The sequence below is a fragment of the Lissotriton helveticus genome, chromosome 3_1 (genome assembly GCF_964261635.1).
Source record: "Lissotriton helveticus chromosome 3_1, aLisHel1.1, whole genome shotgun sequence".
Lineage (NCBI taxonomy): Eukaryota > Metazoa > Chordata > Amphibia > Caudata > Salamandridae > Lissotriton > Lissotriton helveticus.
Genome location: NC_136061.1, coordinates 1,213,971,841 through 1,213,986,095, shown reverse-complemented (window position 1 = coordinate 1,213,986,095; position 14,255 = coordinate 1,213,971,841). Strand labels below are relative to the sequence as shown.

The window sequence follows — 14,255 nt, the reverse complement described above, 5'->3', positions numbered from 1 at the left end:
GCACAACGCGCCAAGATCCGGATGGCACCGAGGTGGTGTCTAGTAAGTTGCCGCACTGGTGTGGCCATCCAACAATGCTGAAAGTCGGCGTGGGGCGCCCCGTTGGCCTGTGAGTTTGCGTCAGTAGCGGACCGATGTGCGAATAGGCCGAAGGCAGCACAACGCGCCAAGATCCGGATGGCACCGAGGTGGTGTCTAGTAAGTTGCCGCACTGGTGTGGCCATCCTACAATGCTGAAAGTCGGCGTGGGGCGCCCCGTTGGCCTGTGAGTTTGCGTCAGTAGCGGACCGATGTGCGAATAGGCCGAAGGCAGCACAACGCGCCAAGATCCGGATGGCACCGAGGTGGTGTCTAGTAAGTTGCCGCACTGGTGTGGCCATCCTACAATGCTGAAAGTCGGCGTGGGGCGCCCCGTTGGCCTGTGAGATGGCGTCAGTAGCGGACCGATGTGCGAATGGGGCCAAAGGCAGCGCAACAATATTTTCTGATTTGAAGACACCACAAGGCGCTGAGATGCCAAGATCCGGATGGCACCGAGGTGATGTCTAGCAAGTTGTGGCACTGGTGTGGCCATCGTACAATGGTAAAAGTCGGCGTGGGGCGCCCTGTTGGCCTGTGAGATGGTGTCAGTAGCGGACTGATGTGTGAATGGGGCCAAAGGCAGCGCAACAATATTTTCTACTATATTTTCGGAGTAGAAGACACCACAAGGCGCTGAGATGCCAAGATCCGGATGGCACCGAGGTGATGTGTAAGTTGCGGACCGATGTGCGAATGGGGCCAAAGGCAGCTCAACAATATTTTCTGAAGAGAATACACCACAAGGCGCTGAGATGCCAAGATCCGGATGGCACCGAGGTGATGTCTAAGTTGCGGACCGATGTGCGAATGGGGCCAAAGGTAGCGTAACAAGATTTTCTGTATGGAAGATACCACTAGGCGTTGAGATGCCAAGATTCGGATGGCACCGAGGTGATGTCTAGCAAGTTGTGCCACTGGTGTGGCCATCGTACAATGGTAAAAGTCGGCGTGGGGCGCCCTATTGGCCTGTGAGATGGTGTCAGTAGCGGACTGATGTGCGAATGGGGCCAAAGGCAGCGCAACAATATTTTCTGACTGACACCACAAGGCGCTGAGATGCCAAGATCCGGATGGCATCGAGGTGATGTCTAAGTTGCGGACTGATGTGCGAATGGGGCCAAAGGCAGCGTAACAATATTTTCTGTATGGAAGATACCACTAGGCGTTGAGATGCCAAGATTCGGATGGCACCGAGGTGATGTCTAGCAAGTTGGTGTGGTCATCCTACAATGCTGAAACTCGGCGTGGGTCACCCCATTAGCCTGTGAGATGGCGTCAGTAGCGGACCGATGTGCGAATAGGCCGAAGGCAGCACAACGCGCCAAGATCCGGATGTCACCGTGGTGGTTTCATAGTTGAGAGGCACTTCATCTGCAGTGGGGCGCCGAGATCCGGATGGCACCGAGGTGATGTCTAGCAAGTTGCTGTACTGGTGTGGTCATCCTACAATGCTGAAATGTAGTGGGGCGCCCATTTACCGTTTCAGTTGCCATTCAGCTGAGTTTCGGCTGCTCTTGATGCTACAGCGACAGGCGGCTGCAAGAGGACTCTCAAAATGGCGGCCTGTTCTTTGGATTTGGGCCTGGTCCACTAAAATGGCCCTGGGACACCTTAGAACTCGGACGCTCGATTTTTTTTTCCTTTCCTGTACATGCAAAAAAAGGTAAATGCCCGGTATGTTACACGCTTCATCTGCCACGATGAACTCTCCAGAGGAACCGAAAAAAAATATAGTTGTGGTAACTATACCATGCATCGTCATATGGAGAGGTGGCACCAATTAATTATAGTGCTGCATAAAAGAGAGATTTGGAGGAGAACCCCTGACCTGCTAGTACATTCATCAAAGAAGTGGCACTGAGAGCTTCAGAGGCAAGGGAAACGGTCCCAAATATTTAGAAGAACTTTGGAAAGATTAAAATGACATGTTTAGATTGTGGTAAATTAATTTCATGTGGGCAGATGAGTGTTACTCTAATAAATACAGCATATGAACATCATCATAGTCGATGGTTGGTAGAGACATTTTGACTATATCCTGGACCTGCCCGTCCTCGCCCAAAATGGCGCCGGAATAAATGGGACTCGTAACTCCTTGTTGTGTACTGGTTGCAGAACCTTGAAATCACGAGATACGTATGCAGTTTTGAAGCACATGGCGGGCGGGGACGAGAATTGATTGAATATTTCGACATCCCTATTGATATTAAGTTCTGATGTGTTATTGATTACTGTACCGTTGAAAATTCGAATTAACGTCACCCATGGTACTTGCCCGCAAATGTATATCTAGATAATTTTATTGTAACTGGCCCTGTCGTATTTTAATTATAAAATGTACGTCCACCGATTCCGTAACTGTTAGACACCTTAGTTTTTGCAACCTAATGGCCCGCCCGTTACGTTCCTCTACAGTGTAAATGTCTATTCATCATATACGATTACAGTTTGCTCCGTGGCAGGCCCACGTGGTTATAGGCTCGTATTTGTATAATGAAATTTTCACAATAAAGGTTTTTAAAAGAAAACATGGTAGTAGTGTATACATTGGTAAAGTTTTTAATAATAGTCACTGTTTTAGAATCATTAAAAGGCAAGTGAAATAAAGCAGACCAATTACATGAAGGGTAAAAGGTATAATACGAAGGAACGCAGTAAAGATAAATGGTCATGGGCTGTTGTGTTTTCTATTCCTGCAACATAAAGTGATCGATAAGAATCTCATATTCAGGCGTATCGGCGACTAAGACAGCAGGTCGACCCTCTTTTGCTCAACGGCTCCGTCATGGGACGAAGAAACGCTCTTTTTCTCGAAAAAAGAATATATTTTACTTGCAGGACAGTTGTAAAATTTCCGGGAAAGTACATTAGCCTGGAACATTATAACATATATTTAAGAGAAAATAATGTTCGGAAGTAATTAAAAGCGTAATTTTTAGGTGATATGACCAAGGCTTTTAATCATTAGAATAAGAAAAGTAAAATGAACCAATGAAAAGTTTTATTAACAAGTCACATGACTTGTTATGCTTACGTTACGCGCTGCGCGCCCCGGATGACTTCCGGATGCGCTAACGCGGCGCGTCATATGACGCATTACGCGACAACGCAGGTCCAGAATATAGTCAAAATGTCTCCACCAACCAGCGGTCGAAACACAAAACCCCTTTCAGCAGGCTAAATAGTTCTGTTAAATGACAACAGAAGGGACAGGCAACAAGAACCATCAGTCAAAGAGGGGAGGGCTAGTTCTTCTCTACCGGGTTACATTGGGGCGCTACCGGAACTGATCGAATTGGTAGTCTACAGTGTTTCTGGATGTTTCAGACCGAAGCTGGGGTTAGCATGAGAGCAGCACCATTTCGTAGCTCCGTTGTGGCCATTCCGCAACCAATCATGGCAGCCGCTCTTTATCGTTATTTTGGGCGGGGTGGGTGGCGGAGCCGAGCTGTTTTGCAGCCATCATTGTGTGGAGTTCAGTTCATCTCACTAGTTTTGTATTTGTCATGAGGGGTTGTTCCTAATGTTTCTATTTTAGCGAGGTCAAAAAGAGATCCCATTAGTGGCCTACTGATTTTGCTCGATTCCTTTTCTTTTTTTTTACACGATTTTTCGTTATCTGCAAAGACTAAACAGAGTATTGCGACTCTGTGTTTGTTTGTAAATAGAGAATGAACCAAAGAGAACTAATTCTAAAACAGTAAATACTTGGATAACAATCAATCAAATGGAGAGAGAAGCAGGCACGACGGATTACAACGGGGGCAAAGGCCTGCGTTAACTACCTTTCACTATCTGCAAAGAGAGAGTACTCCTAATAGAAATGAGGGGGGGGGGCACCATTCAAAGCAGATCAGTGTGCATAAACACGAAAATGTTTTCACTTACCACGTACTTGACATTCGACAGCTTATGATATTTGCTATTAAAAAACCATTGAAATTCACTGAAAAAACCATAGGTTATAGACCATATATAGTTAGGAATTAGCATTTACAAAACCTTGAAAATTCACTGAAAAAACCATAGGTTATAGACCATATATAGTTAGGAATTAGCATTTAAAAAACCTTATTTTACTCACACAAAACCATTGAAATTCCATATATAGTTAGTTGCACTAACTATATATCGCGCACCCGCAATCCACTGCTGATCATGTCACATATTACATCATTCATGACATGGTCAGTGACATCACTGATGACATCACTGATGACATCTCAAATGACATCACTGATGAGATCACTGATGACATCTCATTTGACATCATTCTTGTGCTAATACGATAAACCTCTTCAGACTCTAATATAACCTTAGATACACTCAGTGTATACAGACACTCACACACTGCCACTCATCCATGGAGTTACTCACACACCCAGTCAGTCATGCAAAGAAACAATCTCACCTCCATTTCTTCAACTATACAGTTAAACACACCTTACTTATTGAAACATATACTAACACATATTTACTCTCTTATACAATCCCTGATACAAGTTCACAATGATCGATACAACCACTCACTCATTCAGTGGCTCTCATGCACAGTTATTTATATATGCCAACTCTCACATGTACTGTGTTTTACATATGTACTTACTATGACATGTAGCATTGAGATATCCATTCACTCATCAATACACTCATGCACACAGTCAACTGCCCATGTAGCTGTTTCCACATGCACTCTTGAACTCATACACCTAGTGAATAAACTGCTCACACATCTATGCATAGAGTCACACACCTTCCAGCCACCCCCACACAAACTCAATCTGCCATAGAAATACTTGGGCAACCAATTAATAACACATATAGCCTCTCGTATAGCTAATGATCAACACATGCAGCAGTTTACAGAACAACAGACATAATGATGCACAAATTAAGACAGTTTAGTCACTAACCCATGCACTCAGTGAGACACATTTAATCACTCACTCATACATTCAGTCATGCACCTACTAAATCCTTCGTCCAGACACTTATACATCTACTCATTCTTCAATATGTAAAACATATTTAAACTTTACAGAAACACACAGTCACTGGATGACGTCATCAGTGATCTCATCAGTGATGTCATTTGAGATGTCATCAGTGATGTCATCAGTGATGTCACTGACCATGTCATGAATGATGTAATATGTGACATGATCAGCAGTGGATTGCGGGTGCGCGATATATAGTTAGTGCAACTAACTATATATGGAATTTCAATGGTTTTGTGTGAGTAAAATAAGGTTTTTTAAATGCTAATTCCTAACTATATATGGTCTATAACCTATGGTTTTTTCAGTGAATTTTCAAGGTTTTGTAAATGCTAATTCCTAACTATATATGGTCTATAACCTTTGGTTTTTTCAGTGAATATATATATATATATATATATATATATATATATATATACATATATATATATATATATATATATATATATATATATAATATATATAGTTATATAAATATATATATATATATATATATATATAGTTGTATAAATATTGTTATTGTATCTTTGTAAATATTGGCTGAATAAGTAACGCGATGACTGTTGCTCCTAGTTACATTTCCGATGTATTCCGGTATATCTACTGTCATTGTATGACAGTGTTCTTCTTCTTCACTGGCTCTTGCGTGTTGTTTCAACTTGGCGCTAGCTGTTGCTGTTTATTGATGTGAGATTTTCTTTATTGTTGAGAACTGAAGTTAGTTAATGCTATTAATAGAGTCTTGTCCTTCCTTTGTCCGTCAGTGAAATAGCGGTGGATGGATAATTGTACGTAGTTTGCATATTGTAGCATTTTTTTCACGGCCTTCTCTTCTGCATGAATCGAATCCTTTTCTTGCAAAGAATGCTAACGTTACTTTGTTCTTACCTCAGCCAGGGCCGGCTCTAGGGGGCATGTGCAAGCTGTGCAACTGCACAGGGGCACCAAACTTCAGGGGCCACCGCACCAATAGATATCCTTAATTTAATAATACTCTAAGGATGGATACATATTTGCGTTGCGGCCCCTGGCATGGATTTGTTGCCTCCGGCTCTGTTCCACTGTAGCAGTGTTTTTTGCAATGATGTCTATGTTTCACAGCACTCAATGTTTTTCTCTTTGTTTATTATTTTTTACATGAACCACAGAACCCAGGGGCAAGCAGAATACAGGGACCGAGTCGGCGGGTGAACCACCACTTACACAGAGCTCCTCTACTGAGGATCCTGCTGCTGTCCCCAGTAAGTCCAACAGTGCTTGTTTTTTCCTCTGTAATGTGTCTGCTTTGGCAATTGACAGCAACCAAGTATGCATCCAGAATGATGTTTGTCTAGTATTTTTGTAAACGTTAGTATACCACTACTAGTCTTGTGGGTATTCTATCTCCTATGGAGTTATATACATATTACACAACTATGTAACTATGCACACGAAAATTGGATGTTGGTACTGATAGGCAGGTTGGACCTTACTTACACCTCAGTCACAGAACTCTGAGGAACGCACAATTCACTGAACGACAGCCTATATGGCCTGAGTCATTGGTCAATTATTCAATTCACACTCCTGAACCCCAATACCAAGATGCCGAATGCTTTTGGTACACAAACCGTTACCTAAGAAACCCCCTTTTGCTCACTCACTCGTGTGAGTCTCCAAGACAACAGACACTGAAAATAAACTTCAGAGTCAAAGTGGTCATTCAAAAGCTTTATTTTGTTAGAAGTAAGTAAGTAACATCAATGTTTTTAAGTTGTTCCGTCAAATACGTTGAAGGGCCCACCAGAAAAAATCCAGAGTTAAAAAAGGCATAATAAAGTAATCAACATTTTTACAGCTACTAGTGCACAATAGGGAAATGTGGCAACTATCGGAGACCTCTCACCAACGTATACTGGTCAGATATTCCTCTTTTTTTGTAAGCTATGGAAATGTCCGCTTCGTAGAAGGCAATCTTCTCATCTGCCGAAAAATAATGACAAAAGTGGTGCACGTTAGACAGTATGAAATACATTTATGCCAGTTTTATGCAGCCATGCTAAAAAGAAGTTGTAACCTGTAAGCAAACTCTATTCCACAATCCACATAGAAAACTTAAATACGGGCCCTTTTACTTTCCCACCTCTTCAGGTGTATGCATTGAACAATGATGTGTTGCCTCAGAGCGTCTTCTCGTACTGCGCAACAAGCTGCGAGTTAACATGCGCAAAACTGGATACATTGATGTACAAAGGTTACATAGTTCACTTCCAATTTCCAAGGACTAGAGTAGCAGGACAGATGAGATGAGCTTGGGTACCATACCATAACAATGAATGCTAGTAATATGTGTAGTGACTCTGCTGTACTATGCAATGTGGACTCATACTGATTACGTACGTTGTACTTAACTGTTTTGAAGAACTCCATTCTTGGTGAACAAGTACAAAGGGGGCTGTGCATCCATCTAAAAAGGTGTACTTATTTTTATAGGTGCAGAACCCTTACCATCGACCAGTGCCGACGGGGACAGCGGCGCAGCTTCAGCGATCCCGGCGGGGACAGGAGGAACAGAGGCACCTACACCAGCAGCAGTGGGGGGGGAGCCAACAGCGGCGGGCGATGGTAAGTTACATTCAATAGTGATCTGCATTACTTGGTGGGAGGGGAAAACTTTCTCACTGTACTCTACTGGAAAATATATGATGTTACCTTCACTTGTCATTAGCATGCTAAGCATTACCACTACAGTAATGCAAGTGGCTGATAGCAGTCGGATGCATGGGTTGTTGTTAAAGCATGTAAAGGGGAAAACACAGCTGCCAGCGTGGTTGGGAGACACACCCAATACCGGTGGTTAGTGGATAGTCTCAGCAGCAGCGGTGTTTTGGGCAAACCCAAAGGCAAGGGAAGGAGGGGACGACTGGGTGCATGGGTCGTTGCTGGTGAAACACAAACCAAATAAGGTTTGTTGCGCGGTACAAAGTATTATAGTCTTTACTAGACATGTACTACTAGCTGCCCCCTGTTAATTAATGTTACTTTGAGAGTGTTCCCGCCTTCCCGGAATCAGAGTATATAATACAAAAGGAGATATGAAAAAGACAGGTGTTCGTTCTAATGTGTGTGACCGTTGAAGTACACCCATGCTAATAGGGCAGGCATAATGCTGTGACAAAAAGTCCAAAAAATTAATAGAGGCTGTAGAATGTTCAAGATAGACGCAACACAATTTTTGGTACTCAGCTTGCTTGCTAGTGCTACTGTGCCGCCCACTATGTGTTGAATCAATGTTGTGTTCTTGATTTGCGGGGAGTTTGGATTACAACAATTCTGTTTCTTTCTTTATAGTTACTCCTTCCCAAAAACCAACAAGGAAGGAGTTGGCAGTCCGGGCCCGGCAGCGGAAACTGCAGGCAATTGTAGAGGCCTACCGCCGGCTGGTGGATCAGGCCGAGGAGGAGGAGGAGGAGGCGGCGGCAGCAGCTGCTGCCTCTTCCAATGCCCTGGGCCCCAAGCCTGCAGGACTACGTCGCCGTGGTCAGACAGCTGCCCGCCGCCGCGTTGTTACATCTTCGGCGGCCCCCCCACAACAACAACAACATGCATGCAAGTGTAGGTGCCGTGATTTCCAAGCGAAGATTCTCCGCCGGGTAGCGAGTAAGTTGGAGGAGGAGCGGAAGAAGCTGGAGGACGGTCTAGAGGAGCGTGTGAAGATAATGGTGGACAAACACCTGAAAGCCCGCCGGCTTTGAAATGGACCCTGTTTTTTGCCCCTTTTTTAATCCTTTTGTTGGTGGGTGGGATGTGGGAGTTGGGGGAGTACATTTGGGTTGAAATTTGGTTGGGGTTAGGGGAGGGTAGGGACAGCTCTGGGTCAGGGGGTTACATTTGTTATATATTTTATTTTTCTATTATCATTATGAAAATATAAAAATAAAACAAAGATATTTTCACAAGAAAACATTTGAAATTCATTTGTGTTTGTTGGGGGGGTGGAGGGGGGACTGTTTCACCAAATAATGTACGTTGTGCAACATGAACATGAACTACGAACGATAAATTAAGTACTGACTGCACCTGTAGTAGTAGGGTCACAAGTGCATAAATAATTTATATTATTAAATAACATGGGAAAATTGCCCATCACGTGAGTCTGAAGTTACTAGTATACTTTAATTCCATGCACATTTGCTCAGAGTCCGCTAAACAATCCTATGCAATGCATTGCATCATTCCTTTAATATACCTGTCCTAGTTGTCAGGGAAGAGGAGCTCGTCCTCAAACTCTGTGCGTTCAGACAGAAGTAGGTCATGTAACCCAGTAGTGAGGACGTCTTCGCACTCGCTTTCTTCATCCGGCGGTGATTCACGTACTTGATAGTCTGGTGGTATGAAGCGTTGATTCATTTTTATCATTGTCAGCCGCTCCACGCTTTTGGGGGAGAGACTAGTCCTTTTCGATGTGACAATGGCACCAGCAGCACTGAAAACCCGCTCAGAAGAGACACTGGCTACAGGACAAGCCAGATACTTTATCGCCAGCCTGCTCAGCACTGGCCACTGTCTCCTTCTTTCATACCAATAGACCAATGGGCTTTGCTCCATGAACACCTCTGTTGTGTCATCCAGATAGGCCTGAACCATCCGCTCAATGTTCATTGGTGCTCGGCTTTGCTGGTCCTCTTTTCCCTTTGCAACAGCAACGGACTTACCCATCCCTTTCTGTAGAAAAAAAGCAGTTATGCTTTTGGTTGGGTCTGCTGAATCAGATCGTGTAGGTGCTGCTTTTGGTACTGTTGGTGCCTGCTGGAAAGCAGACGCACTGCTCTCATGCTGTGAAGAACTTGCGTCAGGAGTACTTGGACTGGCCTGGGCTGGCAGTGGCAGGCCTTTAAGTAACAGCCGTTCAGTTTCTAACTCATTAGCTTCCGCAGCTATGGAAGTTTTGTACTTGTCAACATCCTCATCTGAAAATGGAATTACTTCGTTACTGCTGACAAATAATTTGTACCGTGGATCCAAGATTGTTGCAGTTATGTAATGTTCACCTGACACAATATTGTTGAGCCTTACATTTGCACACAAGCGGTTGCCTAAGCCCTTGGCTAAGGTATATGCATCAACTTTTTGTTCGTCACCTTCGTATGTTTGACAGACCTCCTTCACCTGTTGCTCAAGCATGTACAACAATGGGATGGCTTGGCCCATAGTACAGTCCTCCCTGCTAACTGCACGTGTGAAGACCTCAAAGGGTTGTAGCATCTCTGTGATGCATTTAATGAGGTCCCACTGCCACATCTCAATGGTCAGGGCTTTAAGATTAACAGTAGGATCCCCTAATCTTCTTGACATGACATAAGCATTCAGTGGGATGTACTGCTCAAAGAGACGCTCAAGCATGAAATAAGTTGAGTTCCAACGTGTTGGGACCTCCTGGATGAGTGCTTTGACTGGCAACTTATGCTCATGCTGAATGACCCGTAGCAGCTTCCGTCCTTTGAAAGAATGGTTAAAGTGCGTGCATATTCTTCTGCAGATGGCCATTATGTTGCTGACTTTGGCTTCATTTTTCAGAAAGTCTTGCACGACTAAGTTTATGCAGTGTGCCAAACAGGGTACCCTGAAATAATGTCCTTCTCTCATTGCCTTCACTACATTACTGCCATTGTCGGTGGAAACAAAACCAATCTTAAGGCCTCTTGGTTTCAGCCATTCAAAGACCTTGTCGTTAAAGTCAGACAAAATGTTTTCAGCAGTATGACTTTTGTCCATACCAAACATGGCTATAGTTGCATGTCTGCGCGTATCATTGAAAATTCCAGCAACGTCACGGAGGCCTGAAGTTAACTTGTCTTTAACACCTGCAAAAGAGATCCAGTGTGCGGTGATGCACATGAAATCTGTAGCATCGCAACTGCTCCACATGTCTGTTGTCAGGTGGATACAATGGACAACACTCTGTTGTAAGGCTTTTCCAATCAATTCCAGCACGTCGTGGTGTATTGCTGGAACAGCCACTCGGGCAAAATAGTAGCGACTGGGAACGTTCCATTTTGGGCAGAGGGTTGCCACTAATTCCAGAAATCCAACAGCCTCAACAAATGAAAATGGGAGAAGGTCCAGTGCTAACATTTTCGCAAGTTTGGCATTGTACAAACGTGCTACTGGGTGGTTCCGCTCGTACTTTCCCTCCTGCCTTAACATGCTAGGAATGGTAAGCTGCTTTGCATGTCTTTGAGTTATGCTAGACGGACCACCTTGCATCGCAGACTTTGCACTCCTTGGTGTCTCCAGCTGACTCTGGTGCCACTGAGAAGTTGCTGATGCGGCGGATGTGGACTTTACCACTCCAGTGCTGGCGACAGGGGTCCATTGTGTACCACTCCTAGATAGAAGGTCATCGTCTCCCTCTTCTTCTACCTCCTGGTCAACCATGAGTGGACCTTGTACCACTGTATCCCCACCAACACGAGTGCTAACATTTTTTAAGCTTGCAAGGTGGTTCTCCCACCTGATCAAGTGTGTTTTTTTCAAATGGGTCGTTTGGCCTCCAGTCCCATAGTTTGTACCAAGCTTACCACGACTAACATTGACATGACAAATGGTGCATACAGCAATGTTCTCCTGAACTGGGTGAACCGTAAAGAAGTCCCACACTGGGGAGGTAAACTTTTGTCTCCTGCCATAGGAAGAGGAGGACCCACTGCCAATGCCGGATGGACTGGAGGATTGTGGAATTTCACTATGGGACAGCTCAGTCCTAGTACTGCCACTACCTCCTTCTGTTGAAGTGGCGCTTCTGCTGGATGTCGGATGCTGCCGGGCCTTCGCTGATGAAAAAATTGGAGCTGGTGTTACTTTGGGTGTTGAGTGTGTAGGAGTTATGCGTGGTACCTGCTCATCAGTCATTGCAGCATTTCTGGATAGGGTGAAAATGTTGGTCTCTACATCCTCTGCACCAGGAATAACGCTTGTGATGATGACAGTGTCAGACCCGTCTTTATCACCAGCAGTATCCTGCTCACCTACATCGACCTCCATAAGTTCAAGCCTGCCTGGAAACTTCCTTTTTCCTAGCATGGTCTTCTTGGGATGTCTCTCCTTTGAATGCGCAGATAGTTGTGGCTGCCAATCCGTATCAAGGTCATCGAAAGGGATGCTTTGCGAAGAACTCGATGCACTAACCCTCCTTTCCCTTGGTGAATTCAAAGGAAATAGATCACCTACAGAAGTGGCTTCCTCTTCTTCTTGCTCGGAAGGAGGCTCTACTTCCTGAACTGCCCCGACTTCGGGAGGAACAACTACTACTATTTGGTGCGGAGATGGTGGTTGTTGTTCTTGAGGAAGTACTATTGCGGGCTGGGGTTTTTCAACAACAACTGTTGCGGGCGGTGGTTGTGGTTGTTCAACAACTGTTGCGGGAAGTGGTTGTGGGTGAACAACTCCTATTGCGGGCGGTGGTTGTGGTTGTTGAACATCTACTGCTGGCGGTGGTTGTTGAGCACTTCCATCTTGCGTGGATTGTGTACTACTTTGAGACAGCGATAAGTTTAGTTCTGGCTCAGTATCACTGCTCGCAAGCAGAAGGCTGGCTACCTCTTTGACCCTCATCATGTGCTTGGCCCTGGGATGCTGGCTTGCCCCCACTAATGCAGATGTGCTGGTCCCAGCTTGCACCCCAGACCCCGCTGCTGCAGGCGTACCTTTTGGGGTGCCAAAAAAGGTTTTGGGGTCCATACCAGACTTAAGTGACACTTCCTTCTGCTGTTCCTTCTTCGCAGCAACTTTCTTTGTGGTGGAGGACCTGGTAGCTTTCTTAGGGCCCCTCTTCTTCTGATGTCAGTCAGCTCACAGCAGCACAAATTGCAGAGATGTCTGGTCAGATGAGTCACACACCACACGTGGCGTACAACTGAAGGACGTCCGTCTGGCAGTAGAACGAGCGATGGATGAAAAAACAACCAGCACCTCCTCAGTCTTTTTTGTGCACCTACAAGTAAAGAAGGCAGAGCAACATCAGTCAAACAAGCAGTAAGGCAACATGAACAATTGAAAGACACACAGGCCAATGTATAAAAGACAAAACAGAAGACTAATAATACCAGTCCAGCAGCACCACAGCTCAAAGGCCACATGAAGTCCAGAAAGAACCAATAAAGTCAAGCAGGCCCATAGATACCAATATGGACAGAAAAAGGAGGATGCCTGCTGCACATGACAGGTTAATGTGCAAGGAATAAATAGCCCATGGCTAAGACAGAGGTTGTAAACCTAACACCGCAAAAACACATACAAACAAACCCCTGCCCAGACAACACATTGTTGAATGCAATGCCATACACACACATGCCCTAATGATGTTAATTGCATACACCGAACTAAAACAGCTACATAAAGGCAGCACCCCCGCTAACTACTACCTCTGGGACTCTGGCCTACTGTGAGATCAGACAGAAAGCTGGGAGTCCAATGATAAATGCACAAAGGAAGTACCTTCAAAATGGCCGCCACCACATGGCCTAGCCACCACCAGCAACATGAAAAGTAAAAGAAAAAAGAAGACAGACAATAAATGCCTCTGGGAAAGGGACAATGCTTTGTTTTGTTTCACAAAGTAGCCGCAACGCTGCCCACGTGGTCAGCCCACCCACAAACAAGAAGACAGACACAGTAATTGTTCCAGGCTCCAAAAACTACAACCAAATGACAAATTCTGTTTTTTTGGGTGCACAAGAAAGACCTGCAACATTTTCGAGAAACTTTTATGCAACTCGGGACATATTGTCGGCGAGAATGCAAAATCGGCGGGTTTGGCAGCGCGAAAAGAAGAAAACGTCGTTTTCGCGTTCCCGAGCAAGTACATTGAGCGCGCGAACAAGACAAAAAATGTAATGTCGCGTCAAGAGTTGATTAACTTTAATGCACCTATGGCTGTGAGTAGTAGTAACTCTGCCCTACTGCCACAATACAATAGTCAAAAACCTTGGATGCCTATGGCAAAAGCACAAAGGAAGGACACACAAAATGGCCGCCAACATAGGGCCTGGCCACCAACAACAACATGGCAAAATCACAAAGGATGTATACACAAAATGGCCTCCACCACATGGCCTGGCCACCAACAACAACATGGCAAAATAAATCACAAAGGAAGCATACACAAAATGACCACCACCATAGGGCCTGGCCACCAAC

The 14,255-nt window shown here is 44.8% G+C and overlaps 1 long non-coding RNA gene across 1 annotated transcript; it reads left to right on the top strand.

Moving 5' to 3' along the window:
* The first annotated feature begins 6,226 nt into the window (after positions 1-6,226).
* Positions 6,227-8,532, top strand: LOC144824911 (uncharacterized). The gene is made up of 3 exons (XR_013609174.1): positions 6,227-6,319; positions 7,551-7,682; positions 8,409-8,532. It is a non-coding gene; the product is annotated as an uncharacterized LOC144824911 (long non-coding RNA).
* The last annotated feature ends 5,723 nt before the right edge of the window (positions 8,533-14,255 follow it).